The sequence below is a fragment of the Peromyscus eremicus genome, chromosome 15 (assembly GCF_949786415.1).
Source record: "Peromyscus eremicus chromosome 15, PerEre_H2_v1, whole genome shotgun sequence".
Lineage (NCBI taxonomy): Eukaryota > Metazoa > Chordata > Mammalia > Rodentia > Cricetidae > Peromyscus > Peromyscus eremicus.
Window position 1 is genome coordinate 89,773,805 of NC_081431.1, and position 22,730 is coordinate 89,796,534.

A 22,730-nucleotide genomic window follows, 5' to 3' on the forward strand; every position below is an offset into this window, starting at 1 on the left:
TATAATTTGTAAATAATATAAGCCTCTGTGTGTTTACTTGGGTCTGAGAAGCTGCATGACCAGCGGATGAGAGAGATTTGTCCTGACTGCAGGCCAGGTGGAACACAGGAAAACTTTCAGCTATGGATTGTATTTGATTTAAATAACTAATCAAAGAATTCTTAAAGAAATGGTTACGAACCCAACAGATAAGACTTAAGCCAATTCATTCTGTTATTTCTAATGTGAATAGTTGTATTCATACACATTTTTCGTTGAAGCATCTATATATACATATATATATAATATATGTGTGTATGTGAGTAGATATGTAATTTTATTGCTTCTTTTGTTTTCCTGTTAATTACTTAATGTTTGTGATCAAATTATAAGATTATTTTATATTTACTTGGATTGACTACTTGCAAGTGAGTTTTTTGTTCATATTTTAATTCTAATTTATAGTATTCTAAATTATAAATTATAGGGATAATAATAATTTAAATAAAGCATTAGATTCAAGAAATTCAGCTTTGTGGAAAATTCATCAATTACTAATAGGTGTTCTCTACTTAGCACAGTGAACATGAATATGTAAAATGAAGCATTACTTGTTTAGTGATTTGTCATTTTACCTAAATATTTGGCCCAATATTTTACATAAATTGGATGGTAATGTAAAGAGTTGTTAACAACATCAGTCATAGAATACCATCCAATAAAGAGTTGTCAGACATAATTATTAGTTCAGGAATCAAGATTTTGTAATGGTGGTGTTGATTAAAACTTGATATTGACATGTGTCTGAATTGTTACCCAGGAGGTGTGCAAGGATGCATGATTTTTGCAAGGATAAAATGCATTTATATCAGGTACCTACTAATTAGGTAAATTGTAGAGCCTTGCTAGCCTACTTCTTAGGAAATAGTCCTTAGGAATTCTCAGTCAGCTTATATGTTTTTGGTCAGTTGGAAACACTGTTTTTCTGATAGTTCTATTTGTTTCTTTAAATTCCACACAATCTCTTTAATGTTTACTGAGTAGGGATACTGATTTTGCCTGACTTTGATATCTGCATCTTACAGTAGGTTAGTAAAAAATACATATTCTTATGTCTAATATATTCTCAATTTCGAGTGCTGAAATTTTGGCCCTGAACAAGTTAGCTACAAACAGGATGAATTTCTGATTAGGATATAAAGTGTAGCTGGAAGTTTTCCTGTGTCCTGCCTAGTCAGCAGCTGCTCAGACCCAAATTAACACACAGAGGCCTATATTAATTATAACTGCTCAGCCACATGGCTTGGTACCTTTACTCAGTTCTGCCTTGTCATCTTTCTTCCTCTGTGTCTGGCTGGTGACTCCTGACTCAGTCTTTCTCTTCCCAGAATTCTCCTTGTCTGCTTATCCCACCTATATTTCCTGCCTGGCTACTGGCCAATCAGTATTTTATTTATCAACCAATCAGAGCAACGCACATTCACAGCATACAGAATGCCATCCCACAGCAATAAAGTCACTTCAAGCCTTGCCTACGGGATAAAGCATGCATCTGACTGTTAAAGTGTTCATGGTAGCAGGACTGGGACTAGGTTGTCCTCACACAAGGAATAACAGTTTAAAGAACCAGGCTTTTCTGGCTGGGCGGCAGTGGTGTAGGCCTTTAATCCCAGCACTTGGGAGGCAGAGACAGGTAGATCTCTGTGAGTTAGAGACCAGCCTGGTCTACAGAGCAAGATTCAGGACAGGAACCAAAACTATACAGAGGAAACCTGTCCTGAAAAACCAAAAAAAAAAAAAAAAAAAAAAAAAAAAAAAAAAAAAAAGAAGAAGAAAACACCAGACACTTCTACCTGAAAGAACATAGGTTAATGGAGTTAGATTATCTTGTTGATTTCTTTGTGAAGTCCATCAGTGTGTAAGCACTGTAACCAGTAGAAAATGGAAGACTTACTGCTTGACATGCTAATGACAGATACCCAGTTTAATATAATGGCTGAAATTCAGAGAGAGAGAGTGGAGTCCCAGAAGAATTTGATGCACTGCAGTGGAGTTCATGCTTTTGAATATAAACTGTCAAATCATATGGAACTGACCTATATAGACCAGAGTGGCCACCAGGATGCCACAGTAAATTACTAGAAGTGATGAGATTTAAAGCTAAGCAGAGATATCAGCTGAGGTAGAAGCCAGTGAGACTATGTAGTTCATTTTATCAAGGAACCTGAGAATAACAAAAGAATTTTTACTCAGTAAGTCTTTGCCTTATAAGCAGTTAAAAATGCCAAAGATCAGAGGCAAGCATAGCAGTTTAGTGAACTTGTTCAAAAAATAAATCTTGTCCTCTAATTGAGGAATCTGAAGAGAACATAAAAGTAATGGGAGAGGAAATTTGTGAATTGACCATGGCTGAGATTTCCTTGTATCAAGAAAATGTGTGTGTACCACAGTAACTAGAAAGAAAAAGGTAAACTCTTGTGATGTCTTTTTTGGTGCCTTTATCACAGATCCCGTTGCCTGGAACAGAATGTCTTGCTTGCTGCACAAATTTGTTACTTGTCAAAGGAACAGCCAAATTATTTCCTAGTGTCACTGTTAACATTTAATTTTCTCATTTCTGTTAACTTTTTGGTGTTATGCTAATGGAGTTTTTGAGGTACTACTTTTAGACAATTCAAGAAAGGAGGATCTCCAAGAATACACTGTATAGCATGTGTTTCACAAGAATTTGTCATTTCCTGTAACTGAGTCATATAAAATGAAATGTGTCATGAACACATAAATACGTTAGTTTTTGTAATCTCAATATGATCTATAAAATGGCTTTGTTTTAGGTACTTACTATTGATTTAACTAATGTCTATGCCAATACCATGATGATTTTTCTACTTCTACCATAGTTGCAGGATCTTATGAATATTGAATAGAAGAATAGTTAGAGACAAATAATTTCATGAGATAATTAAATATATACCCATATAATGTTTACATTTCTAAGTAATATCTATTTTTCAGGGAAACTTATGTGTTTACTAAAAACAGTTAAGTTGTCAACTTCATATTCTTTGAGTAAAAGTAAAAGTTGCTCTTATGTTTTGGAAAGGGTATTTGTATTTTGTATGAAGAATGTGAGAGCTAATGTGGGCACATGCTTGTAATCCCAGCATTGAGAAAGTAGAGGCAGGGGCATTACAAATTTCTGGCCAGAAAAGGTTACATATTAAGATTTTCTTCCAATTAAAAATGAATAAAAATAAAGCTTCTTTTAATGATTTGACCTGTGACTACAACTAAAAACATTGAGGGAAAAATACATATATCCTTATGACAACAATCATAATATTATACAATTTGAAAAGAAAATTCTCACCAACATGGAAATGGCTACATAAAACTTTAAGGGTTATGCAATACAGTGGTAAGCATGAGTTAAAAAAAAAAGTAAGAAGTATAAGTTCATGAATATCTCATGAATCTTGATATCTTTGTAACTAACTTATCTAACTGAAAGCTGATATAAACTGAAAGAAAGTAAAGGCCCATTCCATGAATATTCATTTTATACACCATAGACATACAAGTATTTATCACAAAATTAATCAAAATAGACTTACTACTCTCTTACAACTATATAATGTTTTATAAATTGCATCTATCTATCTATCTATCTATCTATCTATCTATCTATCTATCTATATATATATATATATCATTTACTCCAAACTAATCTAGAAGCTTCATCACAGAAATACATGAAATATCATTTTCTCTTGTGAGAATTTTAGTTGATTATATGCAAGTGTATATTTTTAAAATAATCAAATGGTGCTAGAGAGACGGTTTGGCACCTAGGCACCTATAGTGTTCTTGCAGAGAACACAAATTTCATTGCAGGAACCTATGACAGACAGCTGACAGGTGGTCCACAACTGTCTATAATTCCAGTTACAAGAAATTCAATGCCCTTTTATGGCTGCTGTGGACCCTGCACTCATATGTACCAATATGTACATGTACATACTCATATAAAACATAGAAAGGAAGAAAGAATAAAATTTTGTGTGAAGATGTCAAATATCAGTTTTTTAGAGAAAGAACATTATTTTTAAAGATATCTTGCCAATACTTCCTAAATTCAATTTTGAACATGTATATGATTATTTCTACTTCCTACATTTGTTATGTTGTTAACTATTTTTAGACACTTCTGTGCTTACAGAATTTCAATGCATTTGGATATGTGTGAATTTAAAGATACATTTATGTGTGTGTGATCATACAATGGCTCATACATGGAGAGTGAGAAAGTCTATCAGAATCTGTCCTCTGCTCCCAACATGCAAATTTGGGAGACCAAACTTAGGTCATGAGACATGACGACAAGCATCTTTAACCACTGATTCATGTCACAAAGTATTGTTTGTCACTTATGTATATGTACCAATTTAATATTTTAAAAATCTCATTTATTTTTTTAAATTCTTATTTTATTTGTTCTTCTTTACAATGTGTTCAGAGACAGATTTGAGAAAGACTAAGACTCTCATTATATTTACCATGAGGATGGGAATGATCCACTGCCTGCAAGTTGATCTTTATATGTTGAAGCCTTCAAAGGTTGGTCTGCCTGATTATCCCTTGAGAGTTATCATTTCTCTTTCAGGCTTACCCTAAAAAAAATATATATATATATAATGAGATTGAGGTTTTATGTTAATATTGCACATTTTAAATGTAAATATATTGATCTATAAAGGTTTTTGACTATAGTGCCAATAATAAATATCCTGTCATTAATAAATATAGTAAATGAAAACAAGCATTTTAAGGACTGAGCTGTGATACAGATGGAAAACATGGAACCAACCAAATTTTGTTCAAAAGAGAGAACCAAATTGTAAGGATTATGTCAATATATCACCAGCCTGTGACAGCATCCCAGACTAAAAAGCGAGCATGCCCTCTCTGTACTCACTGTTTCCCTATTCCCCTCTGCATGGTCTCTCTGACTTTTTCTCTCTCTGTCTCTCTGTCCGTCTCTCTCTCTCTCTCTCTCTCTCTCTCTCTCTCTCTCTCTCTCTCTCTTTCTCCCCCCCCCCCAATTAAGCTCTAGAAAGGTAAGCATGGCTCGTGATTCTTCCACCACTGCAACATCCACTGCTCTCTTCCATCATGGCCACTTGCTCTGCTGCTTAACCAACACAAATAACCATCATCAACCCCAGAATGTCTTTTTTTCAAAACACCCTTTCCTAGTTTCTATGACAGCATTTTCTGAATGACTTCACTCTTTTGTAGTTTCTTTTTAAAACTCTTATTTTTTTAAATTTTATAATTTAATTTAATTTTACATATCAGCCACGGATTCCCTTGTTCTCCCCTTCCCCTCAGCCCACCCCACATTCCCATCTCCTCCAGGGCAAAGACACCCCTTAGGATTGAGTTCAACCTGGTAGATTCAGTCCAGGCAGGTCCAGTACCCTCCTCCCAGGCTGAGCCAAGTGTCCCTGTATAAGCCCCAGGTTCCAAACAGCCAGCTCATGCACTAAGGACAGGTCCCGGTCCAACTGCCTGGATGTCTCTCAAACAGATCAAACTAATCAACTGTCTTACTTATCCAGAAGCCTGATCCAGTTGGGGACTCCTCAGCTACTGGTTCATAGTTCATGTGTTTCCATTTGGTTGGCTATTTGTCCCTGTGCTTTATCCAACCTTGGTCTCCACAATTCTCACTCATACAAAACCTCCTCTTTCTTGCCAATTGGACCCCTGGAGCTACACCCGAGGCCTGGCCATGGATCTCTGCATCCGGTTCCCTCAGTCATTGGATGAGGTTTCTAGCACAACAATTAGGGTTTTTGGCCATCCTATCACCAGAGTAGGTCAGTTCAGGCTTTCTCTTGACCATTGTCAGTAGTCTATTGTGGAGGTATCTTTGTGGATTTCTGTGGAACTCTCTAGCACTTTGCTTCTTTCTATTCTCATGTGGTCTTCTAGATGCCCTTCAACTGAAGAATGGATAAATAAAATGTGGTACATATACACAATGGAATACTACTCAGCAGAGAAAAACAATGACATCATGAGATTCGCAGGCAAATGGATGGATCTAGAAAAAATCATCCTGAGTGAGGTAACCTAGACTCAGAAAGACAACCATGGTATGTACTCACTCACAGGAGGATACTAGATGTAAAACAAAGATGACTAGACTGCTACTCACAACTCCAGGGAGGCTACCTAGAAAACAGGACCCTAAGAAAGACACAGGGATCGCCCAATGACAGAGAAATGGATGAGATCTACATGAACAACCTGGTTGTGAGTGGGGGTAATGAAGGGCAAGGGTCGAGGGAAAGAGAGCTTAGGGGAGTGAGAGATCCCAGCTGGATCAAGAACAGAGAGGGAGAAGAAGAAATAACAGACCATGATAAATGAGAACTTTAAAAAAAAAAAAAAGAAGAAGAAGCCAGGCAGCTGTGGCTCACACCTTTAGTCCCAGCACTTGGGAGGCAGAGCCAGGAGGATCTCTGTGAGTTTGAGGCCAGCCTTGTCCACAGAGCAAAATCTACGACAGGCACCAAAACTACACCGAGAAACCCTTTCTTGAAAACCCCTCCCCAAAAAAAAAAAAAAAAAAAAACAACTTGTGATTTTTCTGGAAAAGATAGGGAGGTAATCACAGGTCATGCCAGGTTTGTTCTCTGAAGTTTTTTCCATAATAATCATTAAACAGATTAATTTCAGAATCAATCATAAAGTAGACTCCAATATTAAAGTCCAAGGAGTGCAATGGAGTTAAATTGTTAACAGTGGAGTAAAAGTATTGCTCAGGCACACCAGGATGTTTTATCTTTGGTTGTATTCCTGTAGATTTTCAACACTGGGAAGTTGGAGAAATAAACTTTCCCAGGTTGAACTCAAGCACCAAGATGGCTGTACCCAAAAAATTCAGAATGACAATCACTGTTTCTGTTTATTCAGAAAAATCTAGAACCTATCCTCATCACTCAACAGACCTCTTTGACACTGAGTAAATATTGGGAAATAAATCCAGGAAAGACTCAAAGTTGAGGGTGAAATAGAAACTGATCAGAGACTCAATATCAAAATAACCCTTTCCATTAAACACAATTTTGTATTACATGCAAGATAAAGCACAAAACACACTAAAAGAAACAAAGTACAACCAATTCAGAAATACACTTAAATGTTTCAAATCATAGTTTCACATTAAATGTCTTGAGGCAGTAGAGACATTTCAACATATGGCACAAAACTTGAATCTCAGTTCTCAGCAAAATATTCAGAGAAAAAAGAAAATAATGTCAAGAAACAAGATAATCAAAACAATGATTTCATATAAAAGAAAAATTTTGATAATAAATCACATGATAAATTTAAAATGATATGGTAAAGTTTTCAGTAAAAAAATTAACAACATGTAAGCTCAAACAAACAATTATAGAATAGAATGAAAATTATGAGAAAAAAAAGTTTGAAATAAACAGAATTGTCTTTAACAAAACCATCAATAAATTTCAAATTAGTATCTAATTTTGAAATAATATAAAGAATTTGATTAAATTTTTGTTTACTCAATGTAAAGCTAAAAAAAAGAAGAATGGGAACAATGTAAGAAAAGCAAAACATGTTAGATTGACTTCAAACTGACTAATTAGCCCAATAATTTGTAAATGAAATAGAACAAAGAAAAAGGAGAGAGTGAAAGAGAATATTATTTTTTAAATGTTGATAAACACTGTTTACCATTCGCGGTTTTGGATGGTTTTATTCCACCATGGTGGTGAAGATGTGGGGCAATAGCTCAGTGAATTGTAGTGGGAGGTTGTGGTAGAGCTTTTCATACTATAATAGACCAAGTAATAAGGAGCAAGGCATGGAACCATGTGTCAAACCCTCCTAGAGAGCAGTCATCCTCAGTTCCACCCCTTCTGCCAGTAAGGCAACATTGCTTAAAGTTTCCACAGACTCCCGGTTAAAAAAAAAAAAAAGTAACCAGATGAGAAAAAATAGTATTCAAGATGTAAGCTTGTGGGGAAAATTACAGACACAAACCATAACAATATGGAAAACAATACATTTTAACAATTTTTTTAAAGATAGCAAATAAAGTTGATATTAATCTATGTGAATAATGATTTTGAAAATGAATTATATAAATGCACTAGCAAAGACTATGAGATTGGATCAATAGAGAAACCCAATGACAGTTCCAGAAAACTTAAAATGTAAAGAGAAAAATATATAGAGAAAAATATAATGTAATGACATAATAAAGTATAATAATAGTAATTCATTACTTTTTTGAGACAGTGTGTCTCTATGTAGCATTGGCTGTCTAGAACTCACTATGTGATTTTAACTATCAAAAAACTACTGCCTCTGCCTCCAGAGGAGTACAGTTTAAGTTGTATATGGCCACACACAGACTTTGCATTAATTTTAGCCAGATCAGATTTCATAGTAAAGAAAATTATCTGGAATAAGACATGGCCAATTTCTCCAATATTAGGAAGATCCCAAAATATATGTTTATAACAGAAAGTGTGAAAATATGAAGCTGGATATAATTGGCATCACTTATAAAGAAAGATTCACATTCTTCTCAAACTCAAATAACTATCAATATAACTTATATTCTGAGCCATAAATATACTTCACAATATAATAGATGTCATATAACATCTATTTTCAAGCTACAATAGATTTAAATTAGAAATCAACAATATACAACAATCTGGAACTCTCAAAACACAATAAGAATATACAATGTACTTCAAAATAGTATGAGGGTAAAAGGAGAAATCTTAAGAGAAAATACTTTCTGAACTAAATTTAAATGAAAAGAAAATTGATAAATCTGTGGTTGCAGCAAAAGTCATGTTCAGAGAAAGAAAATGTAGTATGCAATTTATACGTTATAATGAAAAAGAAAATAACTAAAATCAATAATCTAAACTTTCACCCAAAGAAACTAGAAAAGCAAAGAATATATCATGCTAAACATTAGAAAAGAAGACATAGCAATTTAAACAGAAATCAATGAATTTGAAAGCTTTCTTTTCTTTTTTTTTTTTTTTTTCCGAGACAGGGTTTCTCTATGTAGCTTTGCGCCTTTCCTGGAACTCACGTGGTAGCCCAGGCTGGCCTCGAACTCACAGAGATCCGCCTGGCTCTGCCTCCCGAGTACTGGGATTAAAGGCGTGCGCCCCACTGCCCGGCCGAAAGCTTTATTTTCAGTTCATCTCTATTAAAATTAAATAATTATAATAAAAACATATTCCTTAAAAATCACAAGGAAACTAAAACAACAAGCTCCCAAATCACAACAATGGAGACTTACTATTAGTTATAAATGCTCGGCCTAGCTTAGGCTCATTTCTGGCTAGCTCTTTTAACTTAAATCAATCTGTTTCTCTGTATCTTTTTCGTAGGTACTTTTTACCTTTTTTTCTTTCTGTATATCTTTTTTTTTTCTTCCAGTTTTTCGAGACAAGGTTTCTCTGTGTAGCTTTGCGCCTTTCCTGGAACTCACTTGGTAGTCCAGGCTGGCCTCGAACTCACAGAGATCCACCTGGCTCTGCCTCCCGAGTGCTGGGATTAAAGGCGTGCGCCACCACCGCCCAGCTCTTTCTGTATATCTTACTTTTACTACTTCTCATGTCTTGCTGATTGGTGATTGCTTGACTTCTGGCCCTGGGTATCTCACTCATTCTCTCCTCTTTCTTTTTCTCTCATTCTTGCTGAACCTAGATTTCTCTTCCGGTTTATTCTCTCTCTCTGCCAGCCTCACCTATTCATTCTCTGTCTAGCTATTGGACGTTCAGCTCTTTATTAGACTAATGCAGGCAAGGGGAAACAAATGCAACACAACTTTATATAATTAAATCCTCATCCTTACATAATTAAACAAATGAGGCATAAACAAATTTAACAGTCCTTTACACTGTTAAAGTAATATTCCGCAGTACAAACAAATGTAATGCATCTTTACATAGTTAAAATAATATTCCACAACAAGAAAGTGTGAAAGTTACAATGAGCAACATACTCCACAGGGTAATGCATTTAAGTCCTTGGTCCCCAGGTGGTGCCAGCGGATCATCAAATGTTTTGGACATGGCTCTAAAATGGCAGATGAAGAGCCATAGTAGAGTGCCTTGAGAGTCATAGCTTTGACCTGTCACATGCCTGAGCGTTCTGTTTCTGGACCTGTCATAATATGCATATGTCTCAAGCTCATGCTATCATACGATGTCTTACCCACCTAGTCAAAGTGAATCTTTTCTCCCATAAGATGCTTTTATCAGACGTATGCATACAGAGACCATAAAACTAACACAGAAAGGAAACGGAGGTAACTAAAGAACTGACCTCAGAAGGTGAGATGAAATTCCCACTTCAAGAGTGTAGTGTCTTCTTCATGTTTGTGGAGGTATATATTAATAGAATATAACAGTTGATTGAATTAAAGATTGCTTTTGTGCAAGATATGTATGGACTTCCATGTTTATGTGAGAAAAGATTAGAGCTTCAAATATCAGCACTCAGAGAGATATTAACTATGTTTCTTGCTCCTCTCTTTCCAGGTTTAATCCCTGTAGGGGTTAATAAGCTGTATTAAATGAGTTTGTGGCCTAATAGTTTAATCTCTAATGAAGTATGATTATCTTTCAACTGAATGAGATAGAGAAACATTTTTAATAAAGAAAAATGAGGTCTTTGACCTCAATTTTTACACTTAGACCTTTGTAACATTTTACTCACTGTTGTACTCTAACCTCTGGGTTTGAAATTAGAGAATAGAAATTCTAGTTCTGACCCCATTGAGTCAGGGTAAAAGTTTATGGTCCAGTTGAATGAGTGCAACATTCTGACAAAAGGATAAAGTTACAAAAAGATTAAAAGAAGGATAATCTAGATCCCTTTTACATAGCAAATAATTCATGATATATTGATTTATTCTTAAATTTAAAACCAAATTCTGCAAGGGTTATTTAAATCAATCTTTTAGATTTAGATATACCTTCTGTTCTCATTAATTATTACTGTAAACAAAATAATATTTAATGTAATATTGTGTTGTTTCAAAATTCTCTTGCATAATTGTAGTCTATTGTCATAACATTATTCAAAAAGAAAAATCATAAAATATATATTATTTATCACTTATCTATTATATAGTAATGTGTCTTCTGAGTTTTTTACTTTCTTCAGTTTCATAATGCATTTCATGTAACAGAGCTTCTCTTTGGCAGATCCATCTGTGTAGCAAAATGATGCCCTAGACAGTCTCATTACTGCAATGCTTTAAGCCTAATATACACCAAGGCCCCAACTTCTGTCTTTGAAATATCTTAAAATGTTCCAGTTATTTTGTTCCTTTTCTCAGGGATCCTATTTGATTGATTCCTATTTGAAAATGCCTAAGCTTTATGTCACAAACAGTGAAATATCCTTTTATTTAAGTGATTAACATAAATAAGATACAATAAAGAAAAACTCTATAGGAAGATAGCTACCTTAAGATTTTGAGAAAGAGTAAATTTGGACTACTGAGAATTAAAAGCCAAAATGTATTGAATTATATTTCATTTTTCCTTCTGTTAAAGATTGAACCTGTAGGCAGTGAAGCTTTACCTGTGGACATTTGTTTGTGTGATAATCTTCCTTGCTCTCTTCCTAAAATGCACTAGATATAAGACAAATTTATTTCTTGTAAACTATATACTTGTGGTGCCTGTGAAAGATAGAATCGTCAGAGTTTGGTCAGTTATAACTCAGCTTACTAAAGGTGTTCAGTGTAATAGAACCACAATTCAATTTATTTGTAAAAGTATATTTTCTGCCTATATTCTTAAAAAAACAAATACTAATAAAAATATTACTTATAACTTTCAGGTAGGAAATGCCTGGCCCAAATAATATTATGCAAACTTTTAACACATAGAGGTTCCCTGTCCTAATGTTAGGATGGTATGCAATATTGGCTCTTCTTCAGTTCTTTATTTTCTTCTGTTTTTGTTTGAATGATTAATATATTGGCTTTCTTTATTTATTTTAATTTATTTAATTTATTTATTTATTATGTATACAGTGTTCTGTCTGCACATATCCCTGCAGGCCAGAAGAGGGCACCAGATCTCATTACAGATGGTTGTGAGTCACCATGTGGTTGCTGGGAAATGAACTCAGGACCTTTGGAAGAACAAGTAGTGCTCTTAACCTCTGAGCCATCTCTCCAGCCCCGGCTTTCTTTATTTTATATTTAAAATAGGTTCTTCATTCATATAATACATCCTGACCACAGTTTCCCCTCCATCTGTTCCTCCTAGCTTTCCACCAGTTTCCTTTTCCTCCAGATCCACTAACCCTCCGTTTCCTATTCAGAAAAGAGCAGGCCTCCAAGAGATGACAGCAAAACATGACAAAACAAGATACCTTAAGACAAGGCAAAAGCTCTCCTTTCAAGGCTTGACAAGGCAACCCAATAGGATAAAAAGGGACCTAAGAAGAGACAACAGAGTCAATGACACAAATGATCCCACTTTTAGGAGTCCCATAAAATCTGCAAGATAACAGCCATAATTTATTCAGAGGACCTGATACAGACCCATGGAGGGTCCATGCTTTCTACTTCAGCCTCTGTGAGCCCATATGAGCCCTGCTTAGTTGATTGGGTGAGCCATGTTCTCTTAGTGTCCTCCATCCCCCATTACTCTTACTTCTTTTCGATGGAATTCCCTGATTATTGAGCAGAGGAACACAGTGGAGACCCCCAATCTAAAAAGAAAGTCATACAGGGTACATATAAATGCTTTAAAATACATGTTAGATTTTTTTGATTTGTTGACAATAAAAAAGTTGTATTGGCCTGGGTTTCAGATTTGAAATGCAAAGAGATACCGTGTCTTTGAGAGGATTTCTATTGCTTTGCTAAAATACTAAGACCAAATGCAATTTGTGAAAGAAAGGGTTTATCCTAGCTTACAACTGTCACATGACAGCCCATCATTAAAGAGACTCAAAGCAGAAACTCAAGGCAGGGGACAAGAGATGAAGCAGAGGACATGGAGGAGTGCTGCATACTGGCTTGCTCTTTTATGGCTTGCTGGGACAGCTTATAACACAAAAGATTACCAGTCAGGGTTGACATCACCCACAGTGATTTTAAACTTCCCACATTAATAAAGAAAATGCACTGCAATCTTTTCCATAGACAAATCTAGTAGGGGCATTTTCTCACTTAAGTTCCTCTGTCTCAAATGACTCTAGCTTATGTCAAGTTGATATAAAACTAAGGAGCACAAACTAGAATAAAACTAAGGAACACATACTAGAAATGGCCATTAGGCCCAATGTGTTTACATATTCATTAGGCACACAACTGGTTTTAAGATTCACTCTTATTTTAAATGTATCTTGAAAGTTAAAATTGTATATTTTATATATTGATACACAAAAGTGAATCCACAAATTAAGCTTGAATGATATTATTGGGAGATTTACTAAGGCAACTCGACATAGTTAAAAGAGAGGTTTATTTTGGGTTAACCCACAACAAGTAAAGGGATAGGTTACAGGATTCAGGAGAGGTGAAAGGCAGTTCAGTGATGTTCTCTGGAGAACTCTGCTCGGTCTACATCCAGCGTCCAGGATAACCAGGAACCAAGAGAGCTGGGATATCAGGATCTCGGGTCTTCAGGGCACCCATCTCAGCCCTGCCTTCTGGGCAGGCTGTAGGTAGGTGTGACAGTTACCAGAAGCCTCACTGGGGGTAGTACTTCCAGGTCAAAGCTGGAACAGCTACCCTTTACATGATACCGTGATGTTCATTTTTAAATTTTATTGGAGTCTGTGCAATTACTGCCAGGTGTTTTTAATATTTTCACCAGGTGGCAGCTGAGCCTGTACCATATTATGCAGGCAGTACAGGCACACCTTCACTCATTTGTCTTATGTGTACATTAGAAGGATGGTAGGAAGAGTTTGCTGCTGCCTGCCTGCTATGCTCCTCCTTGGGGTTTGGACTTGTGCATAGCATGACAGTATGGTGACTTCAATGAAGTCAGGCTTTTACTTGGTGGTTTATATTCACTTGTTCATGAGTTTAGGAGAGTTGGATGGGATTTGTGAGAAAATTAGGTTCACATTGTTTATATCATAAGATTAAACTCCAATTACATAGCCAGATATTTATGAGAGGAGGTATATGTGAATACCAAAGATATGATTCATTATTCATTGTCCTGTGGATTTTAAAAAAAAATTCTTCTTTCGGCTGTCATGCTTGTTTTTGGAAAGTTATGAAAGAAATATCTCCTTTGTCACAATAATTAGTTTTAAAAGGAAACTGTTTTTGACTGAGACAGAAATAAAAAAAATAGGTAATGAGTAATGAAACCAATAGGGGCCTACATTTTGTGGGTTGTGCTGGAGAGAGTAAATCCATTTGTCAATGTACATGTACGCTTAATGGAAAATACATTTTTATTGAAATAAGTGATTTTTTTCTATTCAATATTCACAGTTTATAAAACTTCCTTAGAGTACCTTTTCTATTATTTGAGTATAGCATAATGAATTTAGTAGATATGTAATCTTTGCTCAACAAAATATAAATTATACCTAAATAAGCATGGATAAATACTTGTCAAGTTTAAATTGTACCTACATTGCCTAATGAGATTTTGGGGCACTATTTTAATTATTTTATGTCTGCTATTTTTTGCATTTTTCTTTATTAAGAAATTTTCTACTCACTCTACATACCCCCACAGATCCCATCTCCTCCCTCCTCCCACCCCCTAGCTCTCCCTCCCAAGCTACTCCACATCCCCACATCCCCCAAATCAAGATCTCCCATGGGGAGTCAGCAGAGCCAGGCACACTGAGCCTAGACAGGTCCAAGCCCCTCCCCACTGCATGAGGCTGCCCCCACACCAGCACTGGGCTCCCAACAGCCTGCCCATGCACCAGAGATGGATCCCGATCCCCCTGTCTGGGTGCCCCCTAAACAGTTCAAGCCAAACAACCATCTTCCATATCCAGAGGGCCTAATCCAGTCCCATGGGGGCTCCACAGCCACTAGTCTACAGTTTATGAGCATCCACCAGTGTGACCAGTCATCTCTGCACGTCTTCCCATCATGATCTTAATGTCCCCCACGGCAGAATCCCTCCTCTCTCTCATAGATTGGACTCCTGGAGCTTAGCCTGGCACCTGGTCAAGGATCTCTGCATCTGCTTCCATCAGTCACTGGACAAAGGCTCTATGATGACATTTAGGGTATTTACTAGACCAGCCACCAGAGTAGACCAGTCCAGGCACCCTCTAGACCACTGCCAGCACTCCCAGGTGGGGCCATCCTTGTGGATTCCTGAGAGCCTCCCCAGCACCCTGCCTCTTCCTATTCCCATGATGTCCTCATCTATCATGGTATCTCCCTCCTGCCCTCCCACTCTGTCCCTGTTCCAGTCTGCTTGTTTTTTTAAAATAAATATTTACTTTGTGAAGTAGAGTTGTATTTAATAATAAAAACAAATATCTTAAGGAGGCATTTATATTTTTTCTGAATCAGCAAATAGCATGTGATTAACCATAGCTAATGGCTTTCATTATCCTTTTTGAGCATGATTGAATCACACTGTTTTTTAATGTCTACTGACAAGTAATTGTAAGCTAAAATCCACAGTGAAAACAATTTTCAGTATTTATCAGAGTGTGTTTATAATCTAATGGATTATTCTTTTCTGCTTGGATATTCAATCTAGTAGATTAGTAGTGAAGCTCTTCAGGCATTCAGGATAATCATTACATTATCCAAGGAGTAATTAATACTTTATTATAATTGCAGTGGGATATTTGCAGGGTATATTCAAATTCAAAAACACAACAATGAGCCTTCAGAGCCAGTGAACAACTGATACATTGAAGTCAGTATTTGCACAGTATGTGTGTAGCTGAAGTTTTCTCTGGTCCTGCCTAGCCCCACAGACCCTACAGCCACTTAAAAAATAATCATTAAGAAGCTTATACTAATTAAAACTGCTCTGCCTTTAGCTCTGACTAGCTCTTACACTTAAATTAACCCATAATTCTCATTTACATTTAGCTACATGGCTTGGTACCTTTTCTCAGTTCTGCCTTGTCTTCTTGCTTCCTCTGTGTCTGGTTGGCTGCTCCTGATTCAGCCTTCCTCTTCCCAGAATTCTCCTTGTCTGTTTATCCCGCCTATACTTCCTGCCTGGCTACTGGCCAATCAGCATTTTTTTTTAATCAACCAATGGGAACAACACATTCACAGAATGCAGAGCACAATCACCCATCATTTCCCCTTTTCTTTCTATTTAAAAGGAAAGTTTTAACTTTAACATGGTAAAATTATATATAATAAAACAGTTATCAAGCAAGAATTATAGTTATAATATTTAGTCTATTTGTATTTGGCAAAAAACAAAGAAGATATACTATCTATGCTATATTTGTGAGTCTAAGGTTCCATATCTACCTTATCTCCTCTCATAACCAAGGAAAATTATAACTATCTAGTCTTCAACTACATCAAAGACCTTAGAAGGTATACTATTATCTAAGTAAACAGGAAGAGCATTGTAGGCAACTTCCAAAAGTCTAAGATGACAGAGACAGCTGTCTGCCTGGACAGTCATCTAAAGTTTCTCTGTATAGTTAGGGCATCCATGTTCAGCCTACAGACCTAGAGTCTCTCAGTTACTTCTCTCTGTGTCTTATAGAATGTCTGGCACTTTCTTCTGTGAAGCAGGAACCTGAAAGATCATTTTGCCTTGCAAAGTTCAGTGGTCACCTTCCTGTGGATACTGCATGTCCAGTCTACACAACATTTTTCCAAGAAGTCCAGGCAAGAACAGTTTCTTGTCCAAATGTCTATTTTTGCCAAGAGGAAGATGAACTTCACATAGAGTGTCTTTGATGATCATCCTCCTCTCTGAAGTAAATCAGTGCTGCCAGGAGCAGATGTGTTTCACTGTCCAGAAAGTCTAAGTTTTTAAAACATTTTAATGCCATATTCTGTGGTCTTTGAAGTGTTTGAAGATTACCTATTTGTCTGATATATATCTATATATACCTGGAAAACTAAACTAATATGACTATAAGTTTGATTATCATAGAAGACTAATTATTAATCTGTATTTCTTAATTATCCATTATAATTTAAATGAGTTACATAAACATAATACCTTAAACAAGAGTAGAAATATGTATATATGTACACACACACACACACACACACACACACACATAGTATAACAAAATCAACTCTAAATTTGTATCAATAAACTAAAATCCAAAGCAATGTAAAGCATTTTTAAACAAGTTATTGCTCTTTAAAAATAGGTTCATAATCTACTCTTTCATATATATGTGTATATATATATATAAATTATATTATTATATAATAATCTCAAAAATAAAATAAAGTTCTTGTGGAACACCATCATATACAGACTACCCACAAGAACTTTATTTTATTTTTGAGATTATTATATAATAATATAATTTCCTCATTCAATTTCCTTCCTACAAACAGTCATATATTCCATGTTTTGATCTCTTTTAAATTTAATGGCTCTTTTAAAATTAATATATATGTATATACACATATATAATATATATTATATGTGTGTCATATATACACATATATATTCTGAAATACATAAATACAACTTTGTGCAATGTTACTGGCATGTATGTCTTCAGAGGTGACTGCTTGACATTGTATAACCCATTGGTTAGCTCTTCCTTGCATAGACTACTTTTTCCTCTGTAAGCATTCGTTATTTGCCTATAGTTCTTTGTTCAGTGTGGAGGAATCCTGAGTTCCCTCACTCAGTCTACTTCCAGTCCACATTAGAAAGTGTAATGCTGTTGTTATTTTTTTCAGTTTGTCTTTAGACAGACATGGTGGTGATAATTTATTGGTGTAGCCACTCATATTCCTAAGAAACAAAACCTTATAGTTCCCTTTTCCTCTAGCTCTTACAATCTTCCTGTCCCCTCTTCAAGGTGACCCCTCTGAGTCTTAATACAGGAGCTACATTGCTGAAGTTACCAGTTGGGATGGGCCCAAAACTCATTATTTTGACTGGTTGTAGTTTTCTGAACTGATTTCCATATGTCACATAGAAAATTTTCATTGATAAAGGCTATGTACTATATCTTTGCATATAAGACCAATATTAGAATGCAGTTAACAATTATGCTGATTTAGGTGGAGATTCCCCTCCAAGATCCAGGACTCCACTGGCCTTGTGTAGGTGCCTACATTTGCATTACCAGGCAACATGACTTCCTTCTTGTTGAGTGAGTCTTAGGTACAATTACAGAGCTCCTGGTTACTGCCAAGGTGTGCATGAAACTATTGCATCCTTATGGCTATTGGTCCATGCTGGTTATTGACATCTTCATAGGTGGTATCAAAGCTAGGTGGTACTATCGGTTGCTTCCCTCCTTTGGAAGCTTGCAAAGCTCTTTATTGTACCATCAGATCTAATCCTCATAGAGTAGGAATTCAAATCACTTTCAGCTCATGAGTCTCTGGGTCCTGTGCCTGAAGTTACTGGGTTTTTGAATAAGGGAAAGAGAAAAGCAGAATGAGTTGAGAGCATGGTAGTTAGAGTGTGAGAGAGGAAGTGAAAGACATAAAGTATGTGTTTAAATGTTCATTTTTTTAAAAAAGAAATTGTAAAAGTGCCAGCAGAAATTGAATTTTCTTTGTTTATAATTTGCTTCTGGGAATATAAAATCCCATTGAAGAATTGTGTATTTATTTTTAAAACTAATTTTATGCATTTATGAAAAATTATATGAAATATTTTATTCATTGAAAATAAATATTAAGCTTATTACATAATCACATGTACACTTACACTTCCTATGGTTGTACAAGGCTGGTATTTTTTTTTTAACATCTCGAACTTGGACAGATTTTATTAGGGAAGCACAGGGTGTTGTAGATTTCTTTGGCTGCATGCTCTTAACCATGAGATAAATATCTTTAAATAAAGTCAAAGACATTTTGTGTTTATTCATAAAGAAGTCATTATTAAATAAAAATTTCAAGTATTGATCAGTAAACATAACTATCAAAATCTATTTCCTTACAAAGTTTAACTTAGATTTATGCCATAAATTTTGGGGAAGTAAATGTGTTTTATTATTCTTTTTTAAAATATTTTCCAATTTTGTGATTTCTTCTAAAATCCATTCATCATTATGAAATATTCTGTTTAATTTTGTTATAAGAAGAGACCCTAAATATTATAGCGATACAGGTTCTAACTAAACATTACAGTGGTTACACATAAAATACCAGGTTTTATACACTGTTATTACACTATTTTCCTGTTCCCAGATTAAAGTTCCATGTGCATTTTAAATAGTATGTTTTTTGTTTCCTTTAAGTATTTAGTATAAAAGATTGATAATATCATATTGACTGAATCATTTTATTTTAATAATTTAAGAAAGTTTTAAATTTCTTATTTTTAATAATATTGTTCTTTGAATAGTATGTACAAGTATATAATGTGTTCTATTTTCTCTCACATCCCACCCCGTCACTTTACCCTTCTTGTCATTCCCTTTCCTGCTTTTTTACAAGCCCCTCTTTCATATCATTTCACTTTGACTTGTGACAGAGTGAATTTACATTTATTGATCAACTCTTGTAATTTCAAATTCATAGTGAAAACAAGTGTAAATTTTAATCATAGCATATTTAAATGGTAATGAATTATTATTTTCTGGTTCGTCAATCAATGTGATAGTCAACATGTAGGACTTTGAGTTTGGAAGTGTCCAGTGGAGCTTGATGACCTCACTCATGTATAAAATTTTTTGTTTAAAAAATTTTCATGTTCTTTTTTAATGATCATAGTTTCCTATTTCAAATATATCATATATAAAAGCAAGATATATGGTTAGATCACCCTTACTTATTCTTAGTTAACCATTCTAGGCTTTTAATTAGATGTTTTGCTCAATTTACATCTATTTATCATTGTTATCCTTATGTGTATTATTAAATTTTGCTATAAATTTTTTGAATTTTGTTTATATTTCATGATAAATTAATATTTACTGTAAGTAAGCTAGATTATTTCCTCACAAATTACTCAGTGAAGAGATTTTAATTGGCTCATTGTGTCCGTTAATATGCACTTATATTTTTAAAGTATCCTAGATTTTGCTGCTTAGAGCAAAATATTTATGAGTGCCTACTTGTAGGTTCTCCACACCCTACTGGATAATCCCATGCTCACTCACATATGGGCAGTAGTAATTGGGTTCAATGGTTTAAAATCTAATTATGAGAGATTTTAAATCTGGAAAGAAAATGTATGATTGTTCCTAAGAGGAATGAGAGGAGCGAGGAAGGAGTGGATAGCATCAAGATGAACAATATACATTTATTTAATTTCCAACACACTTCTTTATAGACCTTGACCAAGGAGAGATGACTGCACTTGCAGGGCATTTAGAGGGTGATGTTGAAACAGTACAGTAGAGACCCACAGGATGTAATGAGGGTGAACTAGCAAGTACTCCTGGTAATATAGGAGAACCTGACCTAACCTTCTTTGGTAACCAGGCAACTTTAGTTATGGAACTGGGACACCAATTCAAACAAACAAAACTTCAACCTATAGTCTATCCTGCCTGAGAAGTGCGTTGGGGTAACAGAAGGGGAGAACTTGTGGGTGTGGCCAGTCAATGACTAGTCTAATTTGAAGTACAAGCCAGAAAGAAAGCCCATGCCCGACTCTGCCTGGATTACCAGAAACTGGAGGCTAGAGTTTGGCAAAGAGACCGAGGATAGGAAAAAAATTATTTATTATATTCTGCTACACTCACTGATCATCACTCAGCTGCATCGTCATCAGAGAGGCTTCCTTGGGAGCAGATACAGAGATGCATAGCCAAACATTAAGTAGACACAGAGTGTAAATTGGTGATCTCCATTGAATCCCTCCTGTCAGAGCTTGGGGAACCCCAGGGAAGCCAGAGAGATGAGGACACCTTCCCAGTAGAGTGAGCTAGGTGAATTGGGAATATCAGGAGAAGGCATCTCCAAGAATCAATAAACAGGGCTCATAGGGGCTCACAGAGACTGAAGCAACTGAGCCTGCATAGGTCTAGCAAGGTCATTTCTAAATGTGTCTTGGTTGTTAGCTTGGTATTTTGTAGGACTTTGTGCCTAATGTTATTGTAACCATGCTTGGTTGAATATTGTTGGGATGCCTGCTGTTTTCTGAAGATAAATGGAGGACGAGTGGATCTGGGGGAGAGATTAGGTGGGGGGACTGGGAGGAGTGGAGGTATAGGAAACTGGTTGGAATGTATTGTACGAGGGAAGAATGAAAATGAACAGTAAGTAAATAAATAAAAATAAAAAGACACAAAAATAGCATCAGAATGACTGTTTCAATTTTTCTCAAATAACAAAAGAACTAGACAGAATATATGAAATATTTAAACTTGGAGGAGAAAGCATTGTAAAAGTCATCTGTAATTTCTTAGATGGAAAGAGAGAACTTATTCACATCTGATGGTTATATTGGCTTATTGGCTTAATGGCGTTTTGAGGACATAAACTGAAGGAGGGAAACAGCAACGACTTATAGGACTCTTGATTTAGAGATAAAAGGAGTTTATAAAGACTAAGCAGTGAGTATTCATAAAAAAGAAAATACTAAATAGGAGAATATTGAATTAAATCAACACTCTGGAGTGAGCAGAATGTATTCTTGGTGTAAAAAATTTAAAAAGGCACAGTCTTTTGGAGACTGAATAAAAAATAATCTTACCTCAAAACCAGAAGTGTTTTCTAAACAGTTTTTCAACAGAAAAACTTATGCCCATAACAAAACATTTGTGTAGATATTTAAAGCAGTTCCATCCATAATTGCTAACCAGTAAACAAGATGTCATCAATAGCTAATTAATAAAAAAGTACTGTGACATTTGTAATTATAGATTGTTTAGTGTTAAAAATTAATGAGGTATCAAGATATACAACAATTTATAGAAACTCTAAATGCATACTGTCAAGTGAACAAAGCCAATCTTAAAAGTCTACAAAATTTATGGTTCTGTTGATAGGACATTTTGGAAAAGTAGTAAGTATTGAGATAAGATGACCACTGATGACATATATTAGAGGGAGTTATAAAGAGATGATTATTTGAGGATATGAGATGTCTAGGGAGATAGTACCACTTGGAATGATACTATAAATATCAGTCATGACATACATTTTTCAAATTCATAGAACTTTACAGCTGAAGATTGAATTTTAATATATGGAAATAAAAATATTCACATAAGAAATGAGATAGTCCCAGAAAAGATCTAGCTACATGGAATGACAGAAAATCTGTTTAGAACCAGTCTTTCTAAAAGAGATGGGGTGACATATTATCAGCTTAAGCTAATTTGTACGTGATTAAATCTGGATGATAGAATGCAAAATGACCTATTTATAAGTGATAGTAAAACTTGATATTAAAACTGTTCTTGATAATAAAAACTGTTCCATAAAAAACATGTGCTAAAATTTCTGAGACCACTATACATGTATAATGGAAACAAATCATATGGAAATGGAGGCCAGATGGTGAGAAACTGTTTTCTCACCCTTGGAGTGGGAATCTGTGATTTAATGGGAGAAGTATAGAAAAACCAAT